The 13,721-nt window shown below is 49.2% G+C and overlaps 1 protein-coding gene across 8 annotated transcripts in view; it reads right to left on the bottom strand.

Annotated features, from left to right (window-relative positions):
- Positions 1–13,721, bottom strand: part of LOC147436689 (uncharacterized) — a 154,732-nt gene that overhangs the window by 66,536 nt on the left and 74,475 nt on the right. The gene's annotated exons all lie outside the window — the stretch shown is intronic.

Here is a 13,721-nt window from a genome sequence, read left to right as displayed (position 1 = left end):
GCACTACTCAGGGCATGTCCGACATGGTTCACTCCACCATTACGGTGAAGCAAGGTTGTCCCTATCTCCGACTCTCTTTGGGATATATGTAGATGAGTTTTCAGATTATGTACATGCAAAGGGTGATAGAGGTGCTCAGCTTGCAGGGACATGGATACCGTTGCTATTATATGCTGATGATATTGTGCTGATCTCCGATTCTCCAGAGGGGATGCAGCGTGATTTGGATGCATTGCATGTATTTGCACGGGACAGTGGATTGTCTGGGAACCTTGGTAAGACCAACATGATGGTGTTTAACACCACGGCGCAGTGGGTAAAGAGGTTTTTGCATAGATTGTGGAGTATGCAGATACATACACTTATCTTGGGGCGGTTTTCAATGGTCCAGTATTTCCCTTGAGGCGTGCAGCAGATACGCGATTGACCAGAGCCTACGCAGCATTGGGGAGACTTGAAAGGATATGTTCGCAGGTTCAGTTCCAGGAACCTCGGACAAAGCTTTGGCTCTTTGACACTTACATCACTTTGGCCATGTTGTACGGAGTGGAGATATGGGGCCTCTCAATTGATCATCATAGCAGAGCTGGCAGTACTGATGGATGGCGATGTATGGAGAAGCCCTTGGTGTCTATGATTTCGCAGATGATTAGGGCCAAGGTCTCAGTACCACATGACATTGTTAGGGCGAAGCTCGCTGCTCCTCCATTGGTAGTGGAGGCACTGACTCGATCAGTTTCATTTATGCATAGCACTTGGGCTCTCCCTAGAGACAGATATACTCGATTAGCACTAGAGTCTTCGTGACAACTGGCATTACAGGGAGATAGATCATGTTGGTATGCAGAGATGGCATCTTGGTTTCAGTTACATGGCTTTAGTATGGACCGGCTACCCCCATTTTAGTACTCTTTGGATGCACCCTCCATCTCCCTCACTAGGGCAGAGATTACCAGGCTCATCAGACAGGACTTGATTCAGTTGGATACGAAGAGGACATGGATACAGCCAACACATGAGCTAGGTACGAAGATGACTTTCTATAGAGAGCATCTTCTCCAACTCATGAAGGATGGTTTTGTGATCATACCAAGACACTCTCTCTCTCTCTCTCTCTCTCTCTCTCTGAACTTCGTAACCCTAGCCCCAACATCCTTCTCAGCCCCCCCTGGGCGAGGGGCTGCCCTTGGGAAGGCGTTAAGCCTCAGCCTAGCTCCCCCTCAACATCGAGATCTTCTGTACACACCCCACTCTCGCATACCCATAGCCCAAGCGCAACCTGGTTCGGCTTTGCGAAGTTCTGTACGGCCCTGTTCAGCCCTGCGAAGCTCTGCACGGCACTGGTTTGGTCCTGCCCAGCTTTGTACGGCCCTGCGAAACTCCTTCCTATACGGCCCTGGTTCGCACGTACACGCTGCCAGTTATACACCCGCTTCATCATACCCACCCAACCCAAGCCCAAGCGCAGTTCGGTTTGGTTCCTGCAGACCTGCATCGGTTTGGCCTGCAGGCCTGCATCAAATCTGTTCGGCGACCTCAAGAAAGCATTTGAGTTTTTGGGCTTTTGAAGAGCATGTTCTCACCAAAGTCTCCAGCAAGCGAGAAGATGGCGACCAACAACCTCAAAACATCGGGGAGAGCACGGACTAGCTTTGCCGCTGTCCTCGCAACTCCGAGCAAGACAGATCGCATCGGACAATTGCAAGCTGCCCTCGACATGGTCATGGAAGAAAACCGCGACCTCAAAGCGCGCCTTAGCACGCTCGAGGCACGATTTGACTCCATGATCGGCCTCACAAAAGACAAAGTGAACGAAGTGGAAGAAAAGGTCACTCAAGTTCACACGATCGCACTCACCAAAGTGGAAACTTGTGTGAAGATAGAACTGCCGAAACGTCAGCTCCAAGAAGAGAATGCCCTCAAGCTTCGCATTGGAGGGCTGTCCCAAGCATGGGATGAGTGCCAACAAGACTTTTGCAAATTAATCGACCTCCTCAACGAAACTCTTAAACCAGTCCATGTCGACTACGATGCGGTAGAATGTATCGTCAACAAGTTCAACACCAAGCGCACACCTACTCGACATGCCATTCTTGAGTTCAACTCTAGCAATCGCGTCTCCTTTGTGTCACCGAGTTTTGGATCACCGAAGAACTCACCCCGACACAAGTCAAGCACAAAGGTGAAGAGCTTAAAAAAGTGCGTGAAGCACAAGCCAAAGGCAAGTGGGCAGTATACCGCGGAGGGAAGGCCATCATCCAGGAGTTTCGAACTCCTAAACTGGCCCCTGCCCCATAGGACCCCCCTTAGGCTTTTCTTTTCTTTTGATGAACCCTCAATCCCTAAATGATATGTATCGATTGCCCGCACTTGGAAGAAGTGGTTGTAATGTTTTGTTTTTGGTCCCATGGGTCATATCTGACCTCCGCGGACGATAATTCAATCTCTCTCTCTCTCTCTCTCTCTCTCTCTCTCTCTCTCTCTCTCTCTCTCTCTCTCTCTCTCTCTCTCTCTCTCTCTCTCTCTTTGACCCACTGCTCCGTGCTGTCTCACCTGCGCGCTGACCCACTGTTGTACCTGCGCTGCAACCCTCTGACTGCGCGCTGCTACGTTGTCTCACCTGCGCGTTGTTTCACCTGCGCGCTGCCCTCAGAAGAACTGCGCGCTGACCCACTGTTACACCAAGATAGAACTGCCGAAACGTCAGCTCCAAGAAGAGAATGCCCTCAAGCTTCGCATTGGAGGGCTATCCCAAGCATGGGATGAGTGCCAACAAGACTTTTGCAAATTAATCGACCTCCTCAACGAAACTCTTAAACCGGTCCATGTCGACTACGATGCGGTAGAATGTATCGTCAACAAGTTCAACACCAAGCGCACACCTACTCGACATGCCATTCTTGAGTTCAACTCTAGCAATCGCGTCTCCTTTGTGTCACCGAGTTTTGGATCACCGAAGAACTCACCCCGACACAAGTCAAGCACAAAGGTGAAGAGCTTAAAAAAGTGCGTGAAGCACAAGCCAAAGGCAAGTGGGCAGTATACCGCGGAGGGAAGGCCATCATCCAGGAGTTTCGAACTCCTAAACCGGCCCCTGCCCCATAGGACCCCCCTTAGGCTTTTCTTTTCTTTTGATGAACCCTCAATCCCTAAATGATATGTATCGATTGCCCGCACTTGGAAGAAGTGGTTGTAATGTTTTGTTTTTGGTCCCATGGGTCATATCTGACCTCCGCGGACGATAATTCAATCTCTCTCTCTCTCTCTCTCTCTCTCTCTCTCTCTCTCTCTCTCTCTCTCTCTCTCTCTCTCTCTCTCTCTCTCTTTGACCCACTGCTCTGTGATGTCTCACCTGCGCGCTGACCCACTGTTGTACCTGCGCTGCAACCCTCTGACTGCGCGCTGCTACGTTGTCTCACCTGCGCGTTGTTTCACCTGCGCGCTGCCCTCAGAAGAACTGCGCGCTGACCCACTGTTACACCCTTGCGCTCCCCACAGACCCCCCCCCCCCCCCCCCCCGCGGGGCGCAGGAACAGCAACAGCAAAAGGGACAACAACAGAAAGTACAGCAGCAGAGCAGACGGTCCGCCCAAAATTAGAAATCGCAACTTTACATTGCCATTTGCTACTTTCCCCCGAGTACGTCAGTATATGCACCACCCAGAGGACAATCCCCCTTCTCTATTTTGAAGGATAACATATGGGAATTCTCTTGAGATGGCGACATTATCATTCTAGGGGACTTCAATGCTAGAACTGCCCATCATCAAAGGGTATTTTATGATACTTCAGAGGAGATGCTGAGACGGTTCTATCGAGAATATCACAGGATGGGGATCATACTATGGACAGCACTGGATAGACATGAGGACTGCACATGGATTGGCCATCTTGAATAGCCTATAGAGATTTCCCGACGCAGGAGGCTTCACATGCTTTCCACACAGACATGGAGCCAGCACGGTGGATTATGTCATGGCACAACCGAGCCTCATATCTAGTATACAAGATCTCATAGTTGGGCCTAGACCTGTGGGGGTGGCAATGGATCATGCTATTGTGTCGCTGACCATCTCTTTCCAATTCAATGTAGCACACATTCCACGGTTAGTAGCCCCTACTCGCTACTGCTTCAGGCGGAGGACCCGAAGTTCGAAAAATATATGAACCAGACCTCTTTGGAAGAGGTACAGATGGAGTGGCAAAGAACCACAACACCACTCTCGAAACCCGCTCTCAAGAAACCTTCTGCCTCCAACAGAATATACGGAGAAGGAACTGGAGAACGTGGTTGATGCACGGATTGCTCAGCTTTTTGACGCGCAAAAGAAAGCCAAAAAGCACGGCAAAAAAGCAGAAGAAAAGCGTTGACTTCCCAGTTCTTCTTCTTCTTCTTCTTCTTCTTCTTCTTCTTCTTCTTCTGATAGTTCTTCTAGCTCCTCGGATTCGAGCGAAGAAGACAGAAAAGGTAATAAGCGAAGCAAGAAACAAAGCTTCGGAAAGGGCAAGGAAAAGGCAAAGAAGGCTACATCTCGCCCAGAGACTGACAGTTCTACGACGACTCGTCTACAAACAGCTCAGATTCCGATGACAGAAAGTTTTATGCGACCAAGAAGAATTTTTACAAAGCCAACCAGTAAGACTTTCTCGAAGATAAAAGCAAGAAAGTCCGAGCGTTTAAGGAAGGTGGCCACTCAATCAAGTTTGATACTTTTTCAGGATACTCAGATGCTTCGAAGGCTTTGTCTTTTATTCAGCAGTTTGACATCGCTTTCGCGGGAGGACATTATTCAGAGCACTCCAAGATTCGGAGAGTTGCCTCTTACTTTAAGAGGAATGCTCGTACTTGGTGGTCCACGCTTCTTTTAAACAAGACTGCGCAAGTTAAATGGCTGAAATTTAAAAAAGCTTTTTATTTCTTCTTGGTTGACGCAAGAATATGAACGAGATACAGGGCATGAGAGGGGTGCAGAGCATGTGTCAGGACATCTCATAGTCAGTTCCAGCTGAGTGGCTCACGCCTTTCGAGCCTGTAGTACCCCGGTGGATGGGAGCCTTCACTCGACTGGAGGTTCTCATTTCAGTCAGGGCTTGCTCAGAGATTGTCCCAGACCTGTTCTTCGAGCTTCAGAGTGGGAGACGCTTACAGCGAGTTGCAGTAGAGGCCCCGCAGGTAGCAGAGTGCTGTTTCCATAGGATCCGAGTTGTGGGCATCTGTGGGAGGACTTGCGTCTTAGACCCTGACCCAGCAGCTCTTGAGACAGGACACTGGAGGCTATGGGCTTGGAAGTGCTGTCCACTGGCACAAGTACAGTGGGATCCTGGTGAGTGGCTATGGAGGGACCCCTTCTCTTCTGCAGACCGCCCAGGAGTCGCCTTCTTTCAGTACACTGTTCGGCTTGGACGTCATATACTTGCAGCACAGAGAGAGACCCACCCCGCTGCAGCACGTCATTGGCAGGAGGAGGGCCTCACAGTCAAGTTCTTGGCAGCTTTTTGGCAGAGGCTATGGGACTCCGGACAGCCGAGGCGAGTCACCTTGTTTCAGTGGCTGGTCGCACATAGAGCCACAGCAGTAGGGAGCTGGCTTGTGCATAGTGGTCTCTCGGCCACATGTGCAGCTTGTGACCATTTGGTGGAGAGTCAGCGTCACTGTCTTTGGGACTGTCCCTCGGCCCAGCAGGTGTGGCTACGAGTTCTTCGGCTGATGCCTGCTCTCTCCACAGCTCGACAGTACACTTGGGGGGCAGCGGCTTGGTCCACCCTCACGGGCCCGGCACTTCAGTTTGAGCTATCTTCCACCAGCAAGATGATAGTGATACAAGGGGGGGCGACCTACACTTCAGCCTGCTACAGAGCTTACTCCATTGGAGTGGTGCAGTGAGAGAGAGGAGTGTTGGGAGCTCATCAGTGGCCTGACACTTTGGTTCATTTGGCGGGCCCGTTGTTTCCGCATCTTTGAGGCTCGCCCTGTGCCACCAGCAGAGACTGTTCGTGACTTTTGGCTAGAGCTGATCCATACTCTCAGCGACAGCCTGGCACTCATAGTGGCCCTCGGGTGCTTACTCAGTAGCAGTGGGTTCCCACAGGGAACGGCTTTGAGCTTGAGGGATTACAGGGCAGCTCCGACCGCATGCGGGAGCGCCGCGAGGCTTTCCTTCGACTCTGGCGCCCTGGGCCTTTCTACACCATAGTCCAGGGGGTGCTCAGATGGCACTACTGTCCACCTGTGTGGCTTTTCCCTCCTCCCATCTCTTGATTTAGCCCCAATGTATATATGCTGTTTTTTCATTGGGAGAGTCTCCCCATCATGCTTGTTGTAGCCCTCTCCTGCAGAGGTGGTTGTAGCCCTATGGGCAGTTTTCATTAACTAATAGAAGGATTTTTTCTCGGAAAAAAAAAAAGAATATGAACGAGATATATGAGCTGCTTGGAACCATGTTCGGATGACCAAGAAAGATACAATCAATGCTTATTGTGAAAGATTATGGAGCTCTTTTCTACCCGCCTCTTCATTCAAGAAGATCTCGTTAAGAGAACAGATTGAGCGGTTTACCTTGGGTCTACCTACAGAGATCCGAGATCACTGCATGGAACAGAAGTCAGCTTCTATTCAGGAGTTGATGAGTCATGCGAAGCGGGGCTTTGCCATTCACTCTGGCAGTCTGACCTACCCCACAGATGAGGCCATGACACAACGAGCCGAACAGACTTCTGGGAATGAAAGTAGAAAGAAAAAGAGCAACCTAGAGAAAAATGATGCACGACCCAAGCTTACTCCTGAGGAGAGAGCTCGTTTCATCAGAGAGGGGAAGTGCTTTGGATGCGGGAAACAGGGACATATCTCTGCGAAGTGCCCTAATAAGGCACAGAAAGAACAGAATGATAAAGACGACGACAGGTCTGAGAGTTCGAGAGCAGCTGAGGAATGTGGCAGAAAAGGCAGATAGAAAAGCAGAACTGGTACCACATGGCGTGGGACCTACACCGAATCTAATGAATGAAAGTACAAACTTTGCCGCTTTTGGGGCAAAGTGAAGGATCAGGAAGCTCTTTTGAAGGAGCCAAGGCCAACTTCTTTTCACTTGGAATTGGTGGCTCGATTTGGAATTACGCCCGACAGACTGACGCCACAGGCAGAGGTAGTTCGACTGGCACCCGGATGGGATGTTGCCATTACACCGACCATTGGCAAACTTTGTTTGCAATGACAGGGGTGTTCACGGCACGCGAGTGACGTTCTACTCAGGATCCCTTGGTACCACAAGAACTACGCCGTGGTTGACTACCGGGCCGAGAAAGCGACTTTGATAAATGAAGGGCTTAGAGATTGTACTTGATGAACTTCAGTTTCTTACTCATTCTTTTGGGAGAGAACTGAACGATGGATAAAGGTTGAATATGTTTTGACCTGATGAAAAGAACGCCAAGATTTTTCTCCACACTCATGCCGATTGCTTTTCAGAGGGCCTGAAGATCAAACCATTGATCTGATACCTGGAAGCACGCCACCGAATAGGCCACCTTATCCTGTGAGCCGAGTACGGAATGAAAAGATTATGAACCCAATGAAGGACCTCTTGGAAAAGGGTCTTGTCTAGCCTAGTACTTCACCGTATTGCTCTCCAGTGTTGTTGCTTTTGAAGAAAGACGGATCTTGGAGAATGTGCATCGATTATAGCACTCTCAACGAAATCACCCATCAAGAATAGATTTCCGATTCCTAGGATCGATGATATACTCGACAAGTTACAAGGATCCTCGTGCTTTAGCAAGATTGACTTGAAGAGTGGATATCATCAGATCAGGATAGCGCCAGGAGATGTCTACAAGACAGCTTTTTGAACGACTTTTGGGTTATTTGAGTTTTTGGTGAAGAAGCAGCTTTCGGAAAAGCAAATGCGGTGGGCAAACATCTTGTCACAGTTCCACTTCCAGATTGTCCATGTGCAGAGACAGAAGAATGTGATGACAGATGCTTTATCTCGGAAACCGTTGGTTATGGCTGTTTCCGCGATACATCATAGGAGCTTCGAGGATATGGTCGATCAGTATGCCACAGATACAGATTTTGCAGATATTTTCACACGGATACGGGATGGGGAGACTGTAGCTGGATACTCCCTTCGGAAAGGCTACTTGATGAAAAAGACTATGTTGTGCGTTACACAGCCGTTGAGGGATAAGGTTATGACTGAATGCCATTGTCCACCTTTTACGGGTCACTGCGGCATTGCTACCACCATGAAGGGGGTAGAGAGATACTTCTTTGGGCCGAGACTCAAAAAGGATGTGGAAGAGTTTGTGCGCAGTTGCTTGGTATGCCAGAAGGTCAAGTTTGACAGGCATAAGGCACACGGATTGTTACAGCCTTTACCCATACCCACCCACCCCTCGGAAAGTATTGCAATGGATTTCATTTTTTATCTCCCGAGAACACAGAAAGATCACGATGATTTTCCGATGACATGGAACGTCTGAGACTATTGTCTCCGACAGAGACCCCAGATTTATGAGTTTGTTTTGGAAGGCAATTTGGGAGAACATTGACACGCAGTTGCAGTTCTCGTCATCGTTCCACTTGCAGACTGACGGGCAATTTGAGATTGCCAATTCAATGATTTTAGATTTATTGAAGTCTTGTATCTCGGATCAGAAGACTCAATGGGAAAAGAACTTACCTTTGGTGGAATTTGCCTACAATGACACGATACACTCTTCGACGGGGAAGACGCCATGTGAGATTGTTGAAAGTGTTGCAAAGGTTCCATCCTTCCTGAGCACAAAAGATTAGATATTGGAAGCGGATGAATATTCGCGAGATTTGGATACGGCTTTTGCCAAGGTTCGCCATACTTTTCAGGAGTCTCAAGAACGACAGAAAAAGCCAGCGGATCGCCATCCTCGCGACTTGAAATTGAACGAGAATGATTGGGTGCTCTTACGTTTTGAGAAGGCACGCCTAAGAAAGAAAATGGGAAAGGAGAGGCTTTTTCCAAAGCTTAATATGCGATACTACGCACCTTTCCAGATCACTAAAAAGATAAATGATGTCTCCTTCCGCTTGAAACTGCCAGATACTTGGAGGATTCACAATGCATTGCATGTGAATCTCTAGAAACCTGTTCAGGGTGATGTGCTTGATGATGGGGAGCCTGATGAACAACCCGAAGTGGAAGAAAACGAGGAGATCCTTGTTCCTGAAGAGATTTTGGCACATAATGATACGAAGAAAGGTAAAGTCCGAAGGCGGTTCTTGGTTAAGTTCAAGAACTTTCCTACATTTCATGCGAAGTGGATGGAGGAGGAGGACCTAGCAGATACTCCTCGGATTGTGAAACTTTACCTCGATGTTTTGGTTTAGCATAGTCTACTCCAAACGCAACCCAAAAACTCAGCTTGGCCGAAGATCTGGTGCAGTGGGATGCACAAGAGGGGAGTTACTCCGCTCCCTTGTCAACAGATGCCTCGATTTTGATACTAAAGTCACTGATGTCTCTTTGAGCTTCAGGGATACTGAGAGCTGACAATATTCTGTTGGATTACTTTATGAAATGGAATTCTTGATTATGATACTGATTTGTTCTTGACTTCTTGTGAGTGCAGGAACTGATAGCCGAAATGACTGCAGCATTTTGGTCTGATTGATCTCGAATAGACATGGTTGCAATAGGGGTTAGTAAATCGGACATCGATGAGGTCCCGATTGGACCTAGATGTGATTGCTAGATACATTGCCGATAAATCATGGTCTAAGATCTGAATGAATGTTGAATGTCATGTGATGTCTGGTGATGTCCTGTGATGTCGTGTGATGTGACTGTCGATTTTGTACATGTGCTAGATGTGTGTTCCTAGTACGTAGGTACTAACAGTCAGTGTCTGCTAAGACGGTTTATGGCTTTTGTCGGTTTTGCAGGCGTAATCGCAATCGCTTACAATGCTTTCAAGAGGGGGGTATGTCACAAAGTGATGACGTGGTGGACAGCAGAAACCCTAATTTTTGCCAGAAACCCCTTGATTTTCGAAAATCGCGGAGGTTGAAAAAGAAAAAAAAGGAAAATGATGAGCAACACGAATTTTGCTTTTTTTTATTAAAAAAAAGAGAAAGACTCTCTAAGAGAGAGAGAGAGAATTGATGCTTTTTATTTAAAAGCTTTTGGGGCTCTGCTTTTGGGCATCCCTTGTAACCTTTAAATAAGTGGTGAGGGTCTCACTTCTCAGAGCATCTGGACGCAGAGTCTGAGAGTGAAACCCTAGCCAGTCTCTTGTACTTTGATTTGATTAATAAAAAAAAGAAATACCGAAAGGGGCGCCAGTCTTTGGGGCCAATATCTCTAGGCACGGAACTCCGCCGGGCCAATGTACATCTATTGTGATCTGTGACTTGTTTTGAAGTGGTTATTTGGTGTTGTCGCGGTTGATTCTTGACTTGGAGTGTCCAAGTCTGTTACACAAACACCAAATCATTGGCTCTCTGAACCTGAAGGCGATTCCTCTTCTTAGAGGCAATGTGGCTGTACACACTCTTTAGTTGCTCCAAGCAACTAGTGGTACATGCTTGCCTAAGGACACGAACAACCAAGCGCTGCAAATGTGGGCCATCTCCTCCATAGTCCTCCCACCACAAAACCGAGCCAATCTTGTTGCGATCAAGCTGTGCATCTACACATCCATAGGAGCCCTTCTTTTGCCTGTAGTTGAGTAGCTCGTCTCTAATCTTGCGCCTAATGTCACTGCTAGGCTCAAGGCGCTCCAATGCAAGCCACCATCCTTTGCTCACCTCCTTGTCGGTCTCTTGACGCCTTTCCTGAAACTCAGGGTCAAGCACATAAGCTGCCGCATGAAGTGGAGAGTAGTATCCATTCCACCTCAACTCACACAAGCCATGAATCTCCGCATACTGAACAGGGTCAGGCACAAGCTTCTCAAGTACCTCTATCATCGGATCCATGGCTTCGTAGACTTTGCCAATGCATGGCTGCAAGCCATCCACCACTCGAAGTAGGTGTAGAATAGGCTTGACCATGGCGTCAAGAGTCTTCACCTCCTCCCACCAAGCGGGGTCGTCAGCCCATTCTCGGCATTTCAATCCTACTGTTGATGTAGACTCCGGCATGGCCTGGAACTCATCACTGAGAAAGAGGCCCCTTAAGGCTCCGCCACATGTAGACAAGCGGCCTAACATAAGCCAATTGAATGCAAATCTTGTCTCTGAATATTTGAGCAAGGACGAGTGGCTCCTCTTTGAGAATTCATGGCGCACTTTTTGATGGTTGAGCACAAAGGAGACAATTCGAGAGGCGTCACCAATAGTGGGTAAAATCCTTGACAAGTTCCCTATGTCCTTGAGGAGGTTATTGAGGCAATGCGCCATGCAAAATGTGACATGGATGCTGGGATACATGCCCTCAATGATAGCTCCGGCTGCCCTATTTGACGCCTCTCCATCTGCAACCATACAAAGGACATTCTCCGGGCCGATGATCTCTATGGTGCTTGTCCACTCCGCAGCAAGCATCTCGGCGGCCTTGCCACTATCGGATGCATCATGTGACTCCACAAAGTACATCTCCCCCCGAGAGTAGGCCACCACCCCGTGGATGGACCGCTTACGGGGTTCGCTCCATCCATCTACAAGGAGAGAGACGCCATTGGTCTCCCACAAATCCTTTGTTGCTTGGGCCGCTTGCTCCACGGCAAGCTTCTCTTTGTCAAGGAGGGTGGTGCGAAGCCTGTCCGATGAAGGTGGCACATAAAAGGAGCCATATTCCCCTATTTTCGTAACCATGGTTCGAAAGTATGGAGACCTATCCACACAAAATAGAGCATGTTGTGTTAGTATGGAGAGTCGAGAGTCGAGAAGTTATAACCCATTATGAATACAAAATGGAAGATTGCAATGTGCATATGCCAAGGGAAACTCACCGCGAAGCATGGAAGGCAATGTGGTCGTGGAAGAAGAATCGGGCAACCGACCTATCCACCTCTTCCTTCAATTTAGGATTCCAATTTTCGTTGAGAGTGCTTTGGCGATGCGGAACGGAAGAGAACGGTGTAGATGCATGGCTCTTGCAGCTTCGAGAGATGTCGTCAAGGTTGGCTTCCCTTTGCTCTCGCGGTGTCACCGTGGCGGAGGGATCAACGGCAACAAAACGGCCCCTCTTGGCCGCTTCCGCAACTTCATACACCGTGAGCTTCTCAAGAAGATCCAACCTCTTCTCGGGGGCTACATGAGGGCAAAACTTCAGCTCCTGACCGGGTTCATGAAGAAGATGGGCTCGCACTTTGTTTGAACCACCCGTTCTCTTGTATGGGCATAGCTTGCATGTCCATGATCTTGCACCACCACTTTTGCCACGCGTGCTAAAGTCGACTTCATCCCACCACGACCACGTTTGCACGGCGGGCCTCCTTCGAGAAGAACCGGCTTGAGAAGTGGAGTTGGCTTGAGATGACATGATAGTGGAGAGACTCGAGAGAGTAGAGCTTGAGATGACATGATAGTGGAGAGACTCGAGAGAGTAGAGCTTAGAAGTTAGAGGAGTTAGAGGAGAGCTTGTGTGGAGAGAGAGTAGAGGAGAGCTTCAAAGTGGGTAGATGTCACCAGCGTGTGACTACTATCTATCCTTTTTGTTGATTTCTTTTTTTTTTTACCGAAGAATCCTTCTATTAGTTAATGAAAACTGCCCATAGGGCTACATCCACCTCTGCAAGAGAGGGCTACAACAAGCATGATGGGGAGACTCTCCCAATGAAAAAACAGCATATATACAATGGGGCTAGATCAAGAAATGGGAGGAGGGAAGAGCCACACAGGTGGACAGTAGTGCCATCTGAGCACCCCCTGGACCATGGTGTAGAAAGACCAAGGGCGCCAGAGTCGAAGGAAAGCCTCGCGGCACTCCCGCATGCGATCGGAGCTGCCCTGTAGTCCCTCAAGCTGTCCTCTGAGAGTATGGATCAGCTCTAACCAAAAGTCACGAACGGTCTCTACTGGTGGCACAGGGCGAGCCTCAAAGATGCGGAAACAACCGGCCCGCCAAATGAACCAAAGAGCTAGGCCACTGATGAGATCCCAACACTCCTCTCTCTCACTGCACCACTCCAATGGAGTAAGGTCTGTAGCAGGCTGGAGTGCAAGTCGCCCCCCCTGTATCACTATCATCCTGTTGGTGGAAGATAGCTCAAATTGAAGTGCCGGGCCCGTGAGGGTGGACCAAGCCGCTGCCCCCCAAGTGTACTGTCGAGCCGCGGAGAGGGCAGGCATCAGCCGAAGAACTCGTAGCCACACCTGCTAGGCCGAAGGACAGTCCCAAAGACAGTGTCGCTGACTCTCCACCAACTAGTCACAGGCTGTACATGCGGCCGAGAGACCGCTATGCACAAGCCAGCTCCCTACTGCTGTGGCTCTGTGTGCAACCAACCACTGGAACAAAGTGACGCGCCTCGGCTGTCTGGAGTCCCACAGCCTCTGCCAAAAAGCTGCCAAGAACTCAACTGTGAGACCCTCCTCCTGCCAATGACGTGCTGCAGCGGGGCGGGCCTCTCTCTACGCTGCAAGTATATGACGTCCAAGCCGAACAGTGTACTGAAAGAAAGGGACTCCTGGGCGGTCTGCAGAAGAGAAGGGGTCCCTCCATAGCCACTCACCAGGGTCCCACTGTACTCGTGCCAGTGGACAACACTCCCAAGCCCATAGCCTCCAGTGTCCTGTCTCG

This window comes from Adiantum capillus-veneris, chromosome 18 (genome assembly GCF_014529385.1).
Source record: "Adiantum capillus-veneris isolate H3 chromosome 18, ASM1452938v2, whole genome shotgun sequence".
Taxonomy (NCBI): Eukaryota; Viridiplantae; Streptophyta; class Polypodiopsida; order Polypodiales; family Pteridaceae; genus Adiantum; species Adiantum capillus-veneris.
This window is presented reverse-complemented; position numbering and strand designations above follow the sequence as displayed.